Raw genomic sequence first — 15967 nt, 5'->3', positions numbered from 1 at the left:
TCATTTCTGTCAACTCAGACCATCACCTTCACTCAAATATCCTTAAACCCGATCACCCTTCTTTTGCGGTTCATAACCACACAGCACCTCACCACCATACACCAACCAATTGGTTCCTGTTTTCTTATTCGTTTCAACAACCACAACACAAACCCATGAAAACCATCACTAAGTTTAACAACACCCATTATCATCTAATATCAATCACCGTCTCCGTTTCCATAAACTCCGGCGACTTTCGTTCATGCTAAATTCATCTCCTTAACATATTGATCTTGCTACTAAACATATCTTATTTCTACTTTGGTTAGTCGACACACACTTATATTATATTTAGAGTTCTAACCAATAAATACCTCTCAAAAACTACCACCAAGATCCTCCATCTCTTTCCCACTATTAATTCCGTTTTTTTAAACAATCCCAAGACACCACTTTGGTTGCTGTCGTAAACAGCCAAGACCACCATCGAAACCTCAAAACTACCACAACCCTATTTCTCTCTCTTCTCTCTCTCTCTTGAAAACCGCCATAATAGCCATAAACCACAATGATCCTACAATTTAACCACCACTGAATTATCTATCTTGAATACCTCCTGCTATCACCACTACCGTGGTATCATCACCCCTTTAATTTTTTTTTTTTTTTATCGTTGTTTCGTTTACAGTCCATCAAACCACCACTAATAACCGTCACCCTAGTTACACCTCTATACCACCACACCATGAATAACCACTACAACAACAACCATCATCAATTTGCTCCTCGTTTTCCTTGATCACAATATCAAACCAAAACACGTAAACCTGCTGTAACTATTCGATAAACTCAAACAGAAATCTATTGTACCTGCTGCAACCTTTTGCTGTTTCCCTTTTATTTTGTTTGACGTGATGAATCAAGAAAATAGTGCAATTGTTGTCTGATTAGTGGACGTACAAATCAAGGGAAGAAAGAAGCTGTACCACACTTTTGTTTGGAGTTTTGTCAAATTTGAGAACATGGAATATTTGAGAACCTCTATTTTTAGGGTGAAATATACAAATATAAAATACCCACTTGTGTCTCATTAGTCGACAATTTCAGCAGAGAAAACCCACTTGCACATAATCAAATATTACGGTATTGGACGTGTTATATTTTTTTCTCTCTTACTTGCCGACAATTCCAAAACCAATATCCCCACATTATATTAATAATGTAGTAATATGATGATAATTATGAGTCACGAAGTATGTAAACGATGATGTTATGGATTAGATAGTGATACGAATGAATAAAATTGATGATAACTTCGGATGTGTTGATGACAACCGAAGACCCTTTTTTTTTCTTCTTTCCTCCTGATGAACTTATAACAAGATTTGGGATTATATTTGGCTACTGGATCACGATAATGGCCTGTTATAATTCAGTTCTGTTGGGCCATGATCCAGTTTATATTCTCTTGTTGGTAGGCCGACATCCAGTTTTATTGTTGGACCAGACTAATCACATGTATATGTTTCTGTCGAGTTTGTATGATGATGATAAGATGAAAATATAAAGTATTTAATCTAAGAATTAAAATAGAAATAAAGTAACAGAGGAATGGTTGGGCAAGTAGCTAGGAAGAGGGAGGTCTCGGGTTCGAGCCCGGGTTGAGGAAGTTCATTATTTTTGGAATTCTATTATGTAAAGACCCATCCTAATCCATAAGAACGAATACAATAACATTTGGTTACATGGCGAGGTACTTGACCTCTATATTATACATTTTACAAACACTACATTTTTTTTTAGAAAACAAACTTTCATTACATTAAAAGTTGACAGCACGCATACCATTTCATAATATATCCAACTATAATTGAGTTAATAATAATCTTGATGAACTCAACGACTCGAATGAAACGTCTTTTGAAATATGTCATGAATGACTCCAAGTAATATCTCTAATATGACCAAATGCACAGCGGAAGATTTCTTTTATACCTGAGAATAAACATGCTTTAAAGTGTCAACCAAAAGGTTGGTGAGTTCATTAGTTTATCATAATCATTCATTTTCATCATTTTAATAGACCACAAGATTTTTCATTTCTCATAAATATACGTCCCATGCATAGAGACAAAAATCATTCATATGGATTGAACACCTGGTAACCGACATTAACAAGATGCATATAGAATATCCCCATCATTCCGGGACACCCATCGGACATGATAATTTCGAAGTACTAAAGCATTCCAAATTCCAGAATGGGGCTTGTTGGGCCCGATAGATCTATCTTTAGGATTCGCATCAATTTGGGGGTCTGTTCCCAAATTCTTAGGCTACCAAGATAAAAAGGGGCATATTCGGCTTCGATCCATTCAACCATATAATGTAGTTTTAATTACTTGTGTCTATTTCGTAAAACAGTTATAAAAATAGCGCATGTATTCTCAGTCCTAAAAATATATATTGCAAAAGCATTTAAAAAGGGAGCAAATGAAACTCACCTATTGTATTTCGTAGTAAAAATACATATAACGTCATTGAACAAGTGTAAGGTTGACCTCAGATTCACGAACCTATATCAATTTTATATCTATCAAAACATATAATCGTAATCTAGCAAAATTTATATATAATATTATTATTAATAATTTACTTGTTGTCTTTATATGTTATATAGATATAGATATAGATATAGATATAGATAATTTAATATACTTCATTCATATAACTTATTTAATATCATTTTACTAATAACAATATAGTGATATGAAGGAAAAGAAAAAAAATATCTATTTATAATAATTCTGATAATGATAAAAATGATAATAATAATGATAGTAGTAATTATTAATTTAAAAATGAAAATTTTTAATATAAAAAAAATGATAGTTTTAGTAAACATATTACTTTTAATAATAAAGATAATTTTAATCATAATACCAGTTTTAATAGAAATTTTAGTAATCATAAGATAGTACTAATATTAGGTTTTAAATGACAATTCTGTTAATGATACATTGTAATATTAATATTAATTTTAATAAAGATAATAGATTTAAAATAATGATACTAATAATAATAATACTACTGATAATAATAACTATGAGTATACAATTTTTCTACTAATGATTTTAATGATAATAAGTTTAGTAATAATAATACTAAATATCATATTAATAATCATATTGATAATATTAATAATAATAATAATAATAATAATAATAATAATAATAATAATAATACTAATTATTACGACAATGACATTACTACTAATATTAGTGAAAATAATAATAACAATAATAATAATAATAATAATAATAATAATAATAATAATAATAATAATAATAATAATAATTTAATGAAAATATAAAAGTGTATACCCTTTTGAAAGCTTTTCTAAAAAGGATTGCCCAAGACGGGGCCCGAACCCAAGACCTCTCGCTCATTGACCCAACAACTAACCACTCCTCTGTGGTCGTTTTCCTGATATTATTCGTAATTAAATCAATTTAACCATTTTATTTCTGTTTTCCTCTTCATCATTTAGCATCATTATCATTGTGATTGTTATTATGATCACCATTCCGTTAACATCTAATCATCATCATCACATACTACCAAACATCATAACCATAACATCATCTTCTTCGATAACATCATCATGATCATGTTATCATCTCCATAATTTTCGTTCATCATCATCAGAATAGGAAAAAGGGAATCGAACAGCAAGAAAAGAAATATATGGACTTGTAACATGTGGACCCGTTTCCTTAAGATCCCAATATTAATTCAGTGATCCAAACAGAAAACAATTAAACCCCTACAGCTCATCATGCCGCAGTCCAACAGGTATATCTCGAGTGTATTTGGTAGGAACAAAACAAATTAACATACTCCGTAGATGAATATCAAACATTGGTTCGTTTTGAATGGGTACATCACTTCTCCTTTAACCACCCCACTATGAAAAGGTCACCGACACCTTTACTAAAAAAAAACACTTTGTATAATTAAATATATAGTAGGGTTATAAATATCTATCATCTTTTTTTCGATTATTAATCTGTTCTTATTGCTCATCATTATTATACCATCTTTCTATGAATAAAAAAAACTACAGCTGCAACAGTGTAAATCTTCGGGCTGTTTATAAAAAATATGAAGCGGTTTGAAGCAACAATAAAGGCGAACAACTTGATGGTTTTGAGTTGAGAGTTGGCCGGTTCGATCAGGAAGCGAAACAGAAAAATAAGGCAGCAGGAACAAATCGAAGTAGCTAGCAGGTGGTTGTTGGTTGTAGAGGGTTTCGATGTTTGTTGATTAGGGTCGAAGAAGAAGAATGAGAAGTATTATATATTTAGGATTCAAGGTGTGAAGTGGTGGCGATGGGGTTTTAGAGAGAAGGAGAGAATATTTGCATCATAAAGAGAAAAAAAATTTCGATCTGTAGCTAGTACCAAAAAGGTTTTAGTTTCTTTGATATTGGGTTTGGGTGTCGGTTCATGCAAGCAGCTGCAGTAGTATTTATAATCACGTTGGTGATGGTGATGGTTGTTAAAAACAAAACATAAAATGATAGATTGTGGTGTTGTTTAAATGGTAAAGGTGGTTTCGAGGGTGTGGTGTAGTGTGGCCGAATGTGATGGGTTTTGGTGGTAGTTCTTAATGGTGAGGTGGTGATCGATTGTTGTTAGTTAGAGTGATACTCATTGACAGCCAAAGGAAATGAGTAATCGAGCGAAGGTGGTTTTGTTTGAGCAATCACAAAGAAGAAGAAGAAGGAGAAATATTGGGTGATGGTGATGTTCTTTGAAGGTTTGAATTTTATTTTTCTATTTTTAATTTGATAAGATAAAAGCTGTAAAGGGTCTTTGGGATTGATAAATGATATTGTAAGGTCAATAGATATAACTTACAGCTGGAATTGATTGTGTTTTGTAACATAATTGGATCGACAAAAAAAAATGTTCACTCAGGCAGGAATAAATGGTTTTGATGTGTACTGATTTTTGTTTGTTCATGACTAAATGGATTCGATTGTACTAATTTCAGACATCAAAACAAATTGAGATACTATTTGATGGTTATGTGTAACAGAATTGAATCCAAAAGAAGATCGTGCAAGTAGTTTATACAATTATTATTAATAGTTAATAATTATAATTATATTAATAATAATCTAAATAGAATTAATAATAATAATAATCATAATCATAAAAATGATGATAACAATTAAATTGTGTTATTTTCTAATAATCACAATTACAATAATGATAATATTAATAATAATTTATAGTAATAATCATAATTATTAATGAAAATGGTAATAATCATATTTAATAATATTACTAATATTAATCATATAACTAAAATTATAACTTTACAACTAGTTATAATAATAATGATATTAATAATTCAAATGTAACAATTTTAGTATTATAATTTTAATAATATTGATATTCATATTAATAACAATAAGGATTGTAATAATAATCATATTTTATATGAACATATCTATTGAATATTGAATATTTATATATTTTATAAATATTTCAATATAATAGTTATTAATAGAAATCTTTTATATCTATAACTATATAGCTTTATAATAATGTCATATATCTATTTATATATATTTAATTTAATAACAACTTAATTATTTCATACTTATTTTACATATTTAATTTTAATGTTTAAATTATATTTTACTACTTCAAATTATTATATATACTTTTATATATTTATATATACATATTTATTTACAAACAATTGTTCGTGAATCGTCGGGAATAGTCAAAGGTTAGATGACTTCATAAAATAGTTCAAGCATTTTGAAATTCAGTTAAATAGACTTTGCTTATTGTGTCGGAATCATAATAAGATTAAGTTTAAATTTGGTCGAAAATTTCTGGGTCATCACATATTAATCCTTTAAGGTAGTCTTATTATTATTATCCTTATTATTATTGTTATTATTATCCTTATTATTATTGTTATTATTATTATTATTATTATTATTATTATTATTATTATTATTATTATTATTATTATTATTATTATTATTATTATTATTTTTTACATTATTATTATTACAATAAAATTAGTTATTAAAATGTTTATATAAAACATATATAAAAGTATATACATATAAAAATATAAACAATTGAAATAATATATAACTTGTTCGATTATGATTATATGTGTTAATATATATAAATGATATAGGTTCGTGAATCTGAGGCCAACCCTGCATTGTTCAGTTCCATCGTATGCATATTTTTACTACAAATATCGTATTGTGAGTTCATTTGCTCCCTTTTACTCTTTACATTTTTGGAACAGAGAATACATGCGCTATTTTTACAACTGCTTTATTAAATGCTTTTGAAATACATTTTTGAACTGCGAATACATGAAATGCTTTTATAAATGTTTGACAAGATAGACACAAGCAAAACATTCCTCGAATGAATTATTATGCAGACAAAAGTTCTGTGGATTATTATTGAATTAGTTGGACGTGATAATTGCCACTAATTGTTGTGAATATTTTTCACCTGATTATTATTGCTTGGTAACCTAAGAATTAGAATCGGGTATGGCCCTAATTCACGCGAATCCTAAAGGTAGCTACCAGGTTTAACACCCCCCCCAGAATGTTCAATAGACGGAAGAGCTAGTGGGCGTGGTGTTTAGTACTTCGAGGTTTATATATTATACAGACGAGATGTTCTATTTTGGGGATATTATTTATGCGCATTATATGTTAAGGTCGGTTACCAAGCCAAGCTATGAAAGCATTGAAAAGTGAATGTTATGTATCAAGAGAATGATTTTATACACAGGTTATATGTATGTTATTTTTGTACACGAGATATGTGTATGGTTACTAGGATTTATGAAAGTTGATTTCGTACACGAGAAAGGTGTAGTGTATTTAAAAAGATATCGCATGTACATTACGGGTGGGTATAGGATTCGGGCCCATTTGTACCATGCAGCATTTAAATCTTGTGGTCTATCAAAATGATGAATTTCATTGTTTTATGATAAACCTATGAACTCACCAACCTTTTGGTTGACACTTGAAAGCATGTTTATTCTCAGGTATGAAAGAAATCTTCCGCTGTGCATTTGCTCATTCTAGAGATATTACTTGGAGTCATTCATGACATATTTCAAAAGACGTTGCATTCGAGTCGTTGAGTTCATCAAGAATATTATTAAGTTGTTTATATTTGGATACATTATGAAGTGGTATGCATGCCTGTCAACTTTCAATGAAATGAAATGTTGTCTTTTAAAAACGAATGCAATGTTTGTAAAATGTATCATATAGAGGTCAAGTACCTCGCGATGTAACCAAATGTAATGTATTCGTCCAGATGGATTAGGACGGGTCATGAAAAGTGAGTCGGAATAAAGAGTTGTAATCATGTTGTGTAATATATGTATTGTAGTGTGCTTGTATTTTCATGTTATATGTAAAAATTGCATGTATTGTTTGTTAATTATCTTTTACGAATCTAATCCTTGTCTATTTTACAGTATAAAAACACAATGGACGTTAAGGACAGACAACCGAATATTTTAGAAGACCTACCCGGGGACATGATTGATGAAATCTTGTCTAAAGTCGGTCAGAATTCGTCGGCACAATTATTTACGAAAAAATTAGTTTGTAGAACATTTGAAGAACATTTCAGGCATGCCTTAGTTTATAAAAGGCTTTCCTTTGAAAGATAGGGTATATCACATTAGGGACACCATAAGTTACGCCGTGTTTTCTTTAAAGCGTTAAATGCGGGGAACCCAAATGCAATTTTACGCTACGAGTTAAGTGTAGTGACCCGAACTTTTCCATGTTTATATATATTAATTGAGATTGATATTTACATGATTAAATGTTTCCAACATGTTAAGCAATTAAACTTGTTAAGACTTGATTAATTGAAATATGTTTCATATAGACAATTGACCACCCAAGTTGACCGGTGATTCACGAACGTTAAAACTTGTAAAAACTATATGATGACATATATATATATGGATATATATATAGTTAACATGATACTATGATAAGTAAACATATCATTAAGTATATTAACAATGAACTACATATGTAAAAACAAGACTACTAACTTAATGATTTTTAAACGAGACATATATGTAACGATTATCGTTGTAAAGACATTTAATGTATATATATCATATTAAGAGATATTCATACATGATAATATCATGATAATATAATAATTTAAAATCTCATTTGATATTATAAACATTGGGTTAACAACATTTAACAAGATCGTTAACTTAAAGGTTTCAAAACAACACTTACATGTAACGACTAACGATGACTTAACGACTCAGTTAAAATGTATATACATGTAGTGTTTTAATATGTATTTATACACTTTTGAAAGACTTCAATACACTTATCAAAATACTTCTACTTAACAAATATTCTTACAATTACATCCTCGTTCAGTTTCATCAACAATTCTACTCGTATGCACCCGTATTCGTACTCGTACAATACACAGCTTTTAGATGTATGTACTATTGGTATATACACTCCAATGATCAGCTCTTAGCAGCCCATGTGAGTCACCTAACACATGTGGGAACCATCATTTGGCAACTAGCATGAAATATCTCATAAAATTACAAAAATATGAGTAATCATTCATGACTTATTTACATGAAAACAAAATTACATATCCTTTATATCTAATCCATACACCAACGACCAAAAATGAAATGTCCCGTTCTTATTGATTAAAAACGTTCCATATTAATTGATTTCGTTGCGAGGTTTTGACCTCTATATGAGACGTTTTTCAAAGACTGCATTCATTTTAAAACAAACCATAACCTTTATTTCATCAATAAAGGTTTAAAAAGCTTTACGTAGATTATCAAATAATGATAATCTAAAATATCCTGTTTACACACGACCATTACATAATGGTTTACAATACAAATATGTTACAACAAAATAAGTTTCTTGAATGCAGTTTTTACACAATATCATACAAACATGGACTCCAAATCTTGTCCTTATTTAAGTATGCGACAGCGGAAGCTCTTAATAATCACCTGAGAATAAACATGCTTAAAACGTCAACAAAAATGTTGGTGAGTTATAGGTTTAACCTATATATATCAAATCATAATAATAGACCACAAGATTTCATATTTCAATACACATCCCATACATAGAGATAAAAATCATTCATATGGTAAACACCTGGTAACCGACATTAACAAGATGCATATATAAGAATATCCCCATCATTCCGGGACACCCTTCGGATATGATATAAATTTCGAAGTACTAAAGCATCCAGTACTTTGGATGGGGTTTGTTAAGCCCAATAGATCTATCTTTAGGATTCGCGTCAATTAGGGTGTCTGTTCCCTAATTCTTAGATTACCAGACTTAATAAAAAGGGGCATATTCGATTTCGATAATTCAACCATAGAATTTAGTTTCACGTACTTGTGTCTATTTTGTAAATCATTTATAAAACCTGCATGTATTCTCATCCCAAAAATATTAGATTTTAAAAGTGGGACTATAACTCACTTTCACAGATTTTTACTTCGTCGGGAAGTAAGACTTGGCCACTGGTTGATTCACGAACCTATAACAATATATACATATATATCAAAGTATGTTCAAAATATATTTACAACACTTTTAATATATTTTGATGTTTTAAGTTTATTAAGTCAGCTGTCCTCGTTAGTAACCTACAACTAGTTGTCCACAGTTAGATGTACAGAAATAAATCGATAAATATTATCTTGAATCAATCCACGACCCAGTGTATACGTATCTCAGCATTGATCACAACTCAAACTATATATATTTTGGAATCAACCTCAACCCTGTATAGCTAACTCAACATTCACATATAGAGTGTCTATGGTTGTTCCGAAATATATATAGATGTGTCGACATGATAGGTCGAAACATTGTATACGTGTCTATGGTATCTCAAGATTACATAATATACAATACAAGTTGATTAAGTTATGGTTGGAATAGATTTGTTACCAATTTTCACGTAGCTAAAATGAGAAAAATTATCCAATCTTGTTTTACCCATAACTTCTTCATTTTAAATCCGTTTTGAGTGAATCAAATTGCTATGGTTTCATATTGAACCCTATTTTAGGAATCTAAACAGAAAAAGTATAGGTTTACAGTCGGAAAAATAAGTTACAAGTCGTTTTTGTAAAGGTAGTCATTTCAGTCGAAAGAACGACGTCTAGATGACCATTTTAGAAAACATACTTCCACTTTGAGTTTAACCATAATTTTTGGATATAGTTTCATGTTCATAATAAAAATCATTTTCTCAGAATAACAACTTTTAAATCAAAGTTTATCATAGTTTTTAATTAACTAACCCAAAACAGCCCGCGGTGTTACTACGACGGCGTAAATCCGGTTTTACGGTGTTTTTCGTGTTTCCAGGTTTTAAATCATTAAGTTAGCATATCATATAGATATAGAACATGTGTTTAGTTGATTTTAAAAGTCAAGTTAGAAGGATTAACTTTTGTTTGCGAACAAGTTTAGAATTAACTAAACTATGTTCTAGTGATTACAAGTTTAAACCTTCGAATAAGATAGCTTTATATGTATAAATCGAATGATGTTATGAACATCATTACTACCTTAAGTTCCTTGGATAAACCTACTAGAAAAGAGAAAAATGGATCTAGCTTCAATGGATCCTTAGATAGCTCGAAGTTCTTGAAGCAGAATCATGACACGAAAACAAGTTCAAGTAAGATCATCACTTGAAATAAGATTGTTATAGTTATAGAAATTGAATCAAAGTTTGAATATGATTATTACCTTGTATTTGAATGATAACCTACTGTAAGAAACAAAGATTTCTTGAGGTTGGATGATCACCTTACAAGATTGGAAGTGAGCTAGCAAACTTGAAAGTATTCTTGATTTTATGAAACTAGAACTTTTGGAATTTATGAAGAACACTTAGAACTTGAAGATAGAACTTGAGAGAGATCAATTAGATGAAGAAAATTGAAGAATGAAAGTGTTTGTAGGTGTTTTTGGTCGTTGGTGTATGGATTAGATATAAAGGATATGTAATTTTGTTTTCATGTAAATAAGTCATGAATGATTACTCATATTTTTGTAATTTTATGAGATATTTCATGCTAGTTGCCAAATGATGGTTCCCACATGTGTTAGGTGACTCACATGGGCTGCTAAGAGCTGATCACTGGAGTGTATATACCAATAGTACATATATCTAAAAGCTGTGTATTGTACGAGTACGAATACGGGTGCATACGAGTAGAATTGTTGATGAAACTGAACGAGGATGTAATTGTAAGCATTTTTGTTAAGTAGAAGTATTTTGATAAGTGTATTGAAGTCTTTCAAAAGTGTATAAATACATATTAAAACACTACATGTATATACATTTTAACTGAGTCGTTAAGTCATCGTTAGTCGTTACATGTAAGTGTTGTTTTGAAACCTTTAGGTTAATGATCTTGTTAAATGTTGTTAACCCAATGTTTATAATATCAAATGAGATTTTAAATTATTATATTATCATGATATTATCATGTATGAATATCTCTTAATATGATATATATACATTAAATGTCTTTACAACGATAATCGTTACATATATGTCTCGTTTAAAAATCATTAAGTTAGTAGTCTTTTTTTTACATATGTAGTTCATTGTTAATATACTTAATGATATGTTTACTTATCATAGTATCATGTTAACTATATATATATATATCCATATATATGTCATCATATAGTTTTTACAAGTTTTAACGTTCGTGAATCACCGGTCAACTTGGGTGGTCAATTGTCTATATGAAACATATTTCAATTAATCAAGTCTTAACAAGTTTGATTGCTTAACATGTTGGAAACATTTAATCATGTAAATATCAATCTCAATTAATATATATAAACATGGAAAAGTTCGGGTCACTACAGTACCTACCCGTTAAATAAATTTCGTCCCGAAATTTTAAGCTGTTGAAGGTGTTGACGAATCTTCTGGAAATAGATGTGGGTATTTCTTCTTCATCTGATCTTCACGCTCCCAGGTGAACTCGGGTCCTCTACGAGCATTCCATCGAACCTTAACAATTGGTATCTTGTTTTGCTTAAGTCTTTTAACCTCACGATCCATTATTTCGACGGGTTCTTCGATGAATTGAAGTTTTTCGTTGATTTGGATTTCATCTAACGGAATAGTGAGATCTTCTTTAGCAAAACATTTCTTCAAATTCGAGACGTGGAAAGTGTTATGTACAGCCGCGAGTTGTTGAGGTAACTCAAGTCGGTAAGCTACTAGTCCGACACGATCAATAATCTTGAATGGTCCAATATACCTTGGATTTAATTTCCCTCGTTTACCAAATCGAACAACGCCTTTCCAAGGTGCAACTTTAAGCATGACCATCTCTCCAATTTCAAATTCTATATCTTTTCTTTTAATGTCAGCGTAGCTCTTTTGTCGACTTTGGGAGGTTTTCAACCGTTGTTGAATTTGGATGATCTTCTCGGTAGTTTCTTGTATAATCTCCGGACCCGTAATCTGTCTATCCCCCACTTCACTCCAACAAATCGGAGACCTGCACTTTCTACCATAAAGTGCTTCAAACGGTGCCATCTCAATGCTTGAATGGTAGCTGTTGTTGTAGGAAAATTCTACTAACGGTAGATGTCGATCCCAACTGTTTCTAAAATCAATAACACATGCTCGTAGCATGTCTTCAAGCGTTTGTATCGTCCTTTCGCTCTGCCCATCAGTTTGTGGATGATAGGCAGTACTCATGTCTAGACGAGTTCCTAATGCTTGCTGTAATATCTGCCAGAATCTTGAAATAAATCTACCATCCCTATCAGAGATAATAGAGATTGGTATTCCATGTCTGGAGACGACTTCCTTCAAATACAGTCGTGCTAACTTCTCCATCTTGTCATCTTCTCTTATTGGCAGGAAGTGTGCTGATTTGGTGAGACGATCAACTATTACCCAAATAGTATCAAAACCACTTGCAGTCCTTGGCAATTTAGTGATGAAATCCATGGTAATGTTTTCCCATTTCCATTCCGGGATTTCGGGTTGTTGAAGTAGACCTGATGATTTCTGATGCTCAGCTTTGACCTTAGAACACGTCAAAAATTCTCCTACATATTTAGCAACATCGGCTTTCATACCCGGCCACCAAAAATGTTTCTTGAGATCCTTGTACATCTTCCCCGTTCCAGGATGTATTGAGTATCTGGTTTTATGATCTTCTCTAAGTACCATTTCTCTCATATCTCCAAATTTTGGTACCCAAATCCTTTCAGCCCTATACCGGGTTCCGTCTTCCCGAATATTAAGATGCTTCTCCGATCCCTTGGGTATTTCATCCTTTAAATTTTCCTCTTTTAAAACTCCTTGTTGCGCCTCCTTTATTTGAGTAGTAAGGTTATTATGAATCATTATATTCATAGATTTTACTCGAATGGGTTCTCTGTCCTTCCTGCTCAAGGCATCGGCTACCACATTTGCCTTCCCCGGGTGGTAACGAATCTCAAAGTCGTAATCATTCAACAATTCAATCCACCTACGCTGCCTCATATTCAGTTGTTTCTGATTAAATATGTGTTGAAGACTTTTGTGGTCGGTATATATAATACTTTTGACCCCATATAAGTAGTGCCTCCAAGTCTTTAATGCAAAAACAACCGCGCCTAATTCCAAATCATGCGTCGTATAATTTTGTTCGTGAATCTTCAATTCTCTAGACGCATAAGCAATCACCTTCGTTCGTTGCATTAATACACAACCGAGACCTTGCTTTGATGCGTCACAATAAATCACAAAATCATCATTCCCTTCAGGCAATGACAATATAGGTGCCGTAGTTAGCTTTTTCTTCAATAACTGAAACGCTTTCTCTTGTTCATCATTCCATTCAAATTTCTTCCCTTTATGCGTTAATGCAGTCAAGGGTTTTGCTATTCTGGAAAAGTCTTGGATGAACCTTCTGTAGTAACCAGCTAGTCCTAAAAACTGGCGTATGTGTTTCGGAGTTTTTGGGGTTTCCCACTTTTCAACAGTTTCTATCTTTGCCGGATCCACCTTAATACCTTCTTTGTTCACTATGTGACCGAGGAATTGAACTTCTTCCAACCAAAATGCACACTTTGAAAACTTAGCGTACAATTCTTCCTTCCTCAATACTTCTAACACCTTTCTCAAATGTTCACCGTGTTCTTGGTCATTCTTTGAGTAAATAAGTATGTCATCAATGAAAACAATGACAAACTTGTCAAGGTATGGTCCACACACTCGGTTCATAAGGTCCATGAACACAGCTGGTGCATTAGTTAAAACAAACGGCATGACCATAAACTCGTAATGACCGTAACGTGTTCTGAAAGCAGTCTTTGGAATATCATCTTCTTTCACCCGCATTTGATGATACCCGGAACGTAAGTCAATCTTTGAATAAACAGACGAGCCTTGTAGTTGATCAAATAAGTCATCGATTCGCGGTAGTGGGTAGCGGTTCTTGATGGTAAGTTTGTTCAACTCTCGGTAGTCGATACACAACCTGAATGTACCATCTTTCTTCTTGACAAACAAAACAGGAGCTCCCCACGGTGATGTGCTTGGTCGAATGAAACCACGCTCTAAAAGTTCTTGTAATTGGCTTTGCAGTTCTTTCATCTCGCTGGGTGCGAGTCTGTAAGGAGCACGAGCTATTGGTGCAGCTCCTGGTACAAGATCTATTTGAAATTCAACGGATCGATGTGGGGGTAATCCCGGTAATTCTTTCGGAAATACATCCGGAAATTCTTTTGCAATGGAAACATCATTGATGCTCTTTTCTTCAGTTTGTACTTTCTCGACGTGTGCTAGAACAGCATAGCAACCTTTTCTTATTAGTTTTTGTGCCTTCAAATTACTAATAAGATGTAGCTTCGTGTTGCCCTTTTCTCCGTACACCATTAAGGGTTTTCCTTTTTCTCCTATAATACGAATTGCATTTTTGTAACAAACGATCTCGGCTTTCACTTCTTTCAACCAGTCCATACCGATTATCACATCAAAACTCCCTAACTCTACTGGTATCAAATCAATCTTAAATGTTTCGCTAACCAGTTTAATTTCTCGATTCCGACATATATTATCTGCTGAAATTAATTTACCATTTGCTAATTCGAGTAAAAATTTACTATCTAATGGTGTCAATGGACAACTTAATTTAGCACAAAAATCTCTACTCATATAGCTTCTATCCGCACCCGAATCAAATAAAACGTAAGCAGCTTTATTGTCAATAAGAAACGTACCCGTAACAAGCTCCGGGTCTTCCTGTGCCTCTGCCGCATTAATATTGAAAACTCTTCCGCGGCCTTGTCCATTCGTGTTCTCCTGGTTCGGGCAATTTCTAATAATGTGGCCCGGTTTTCCACATTTATAACAAACTACATTGGCATAACTTGCTCCGACACTACTTTCTCCGCCATTACTCGTTCCGACACCATTTGTTCCTTTCGTTCTATTAACCCCTGGTCCGTAGACCTCACACTTCGCCGCGCTATGACCATTTCTTTTACACTTATTGCAAAATTTGGTGCAAAACCCCGAGTGATACTTTTCACACCTTTGGCATAGCTGCTTCTGATTGTTGTTGTTGTTGCGGTTATTATTGTTGTTGGGATGATTGTTGTAGTTGCTGTTGTTGTTGTTGTTGTTGGGCCGTTTATTGTAGTTGCGATTGATGTTGCGATTGTTGGGATAATTGTTGCGATTATTGTTGTAATTGCTGTTGTTGTTATATTGGTGATTCTTATCACCGTTTTCCTCCCACTTTCTTTTGACTTGCTTCACATTGGCCTCTTCAGCAGTCTGTTCTTTAATTCTTTCTTCAATCTGGTTCACTAGTTTGTGAG

The sequence above is a fragment of the Rutidosis leptorrhynchoides genome, chromosome 5 (genome assembly GCF_046630445.1).
Source record: "Rutidosis leptorrhynchoides isolate AG116_Rl617_1_P2 chromosome 5, CSIRO_AGI_Rlap_v1, whole genome shotgun sequence".
Taxonomy (NCBI): domain Eukaryota; kingdom Viridiplantae; phylum Streptophyta; class Magnoliopsida; order Asterales; family Asteraceae; genus Rutidosis; species Rutidosis leptorrhynchoides.
The sequence above is the reverse complement of the archived record's forward strand: the minus strand, read 5'-3'. Positions refer to the sequence as shown.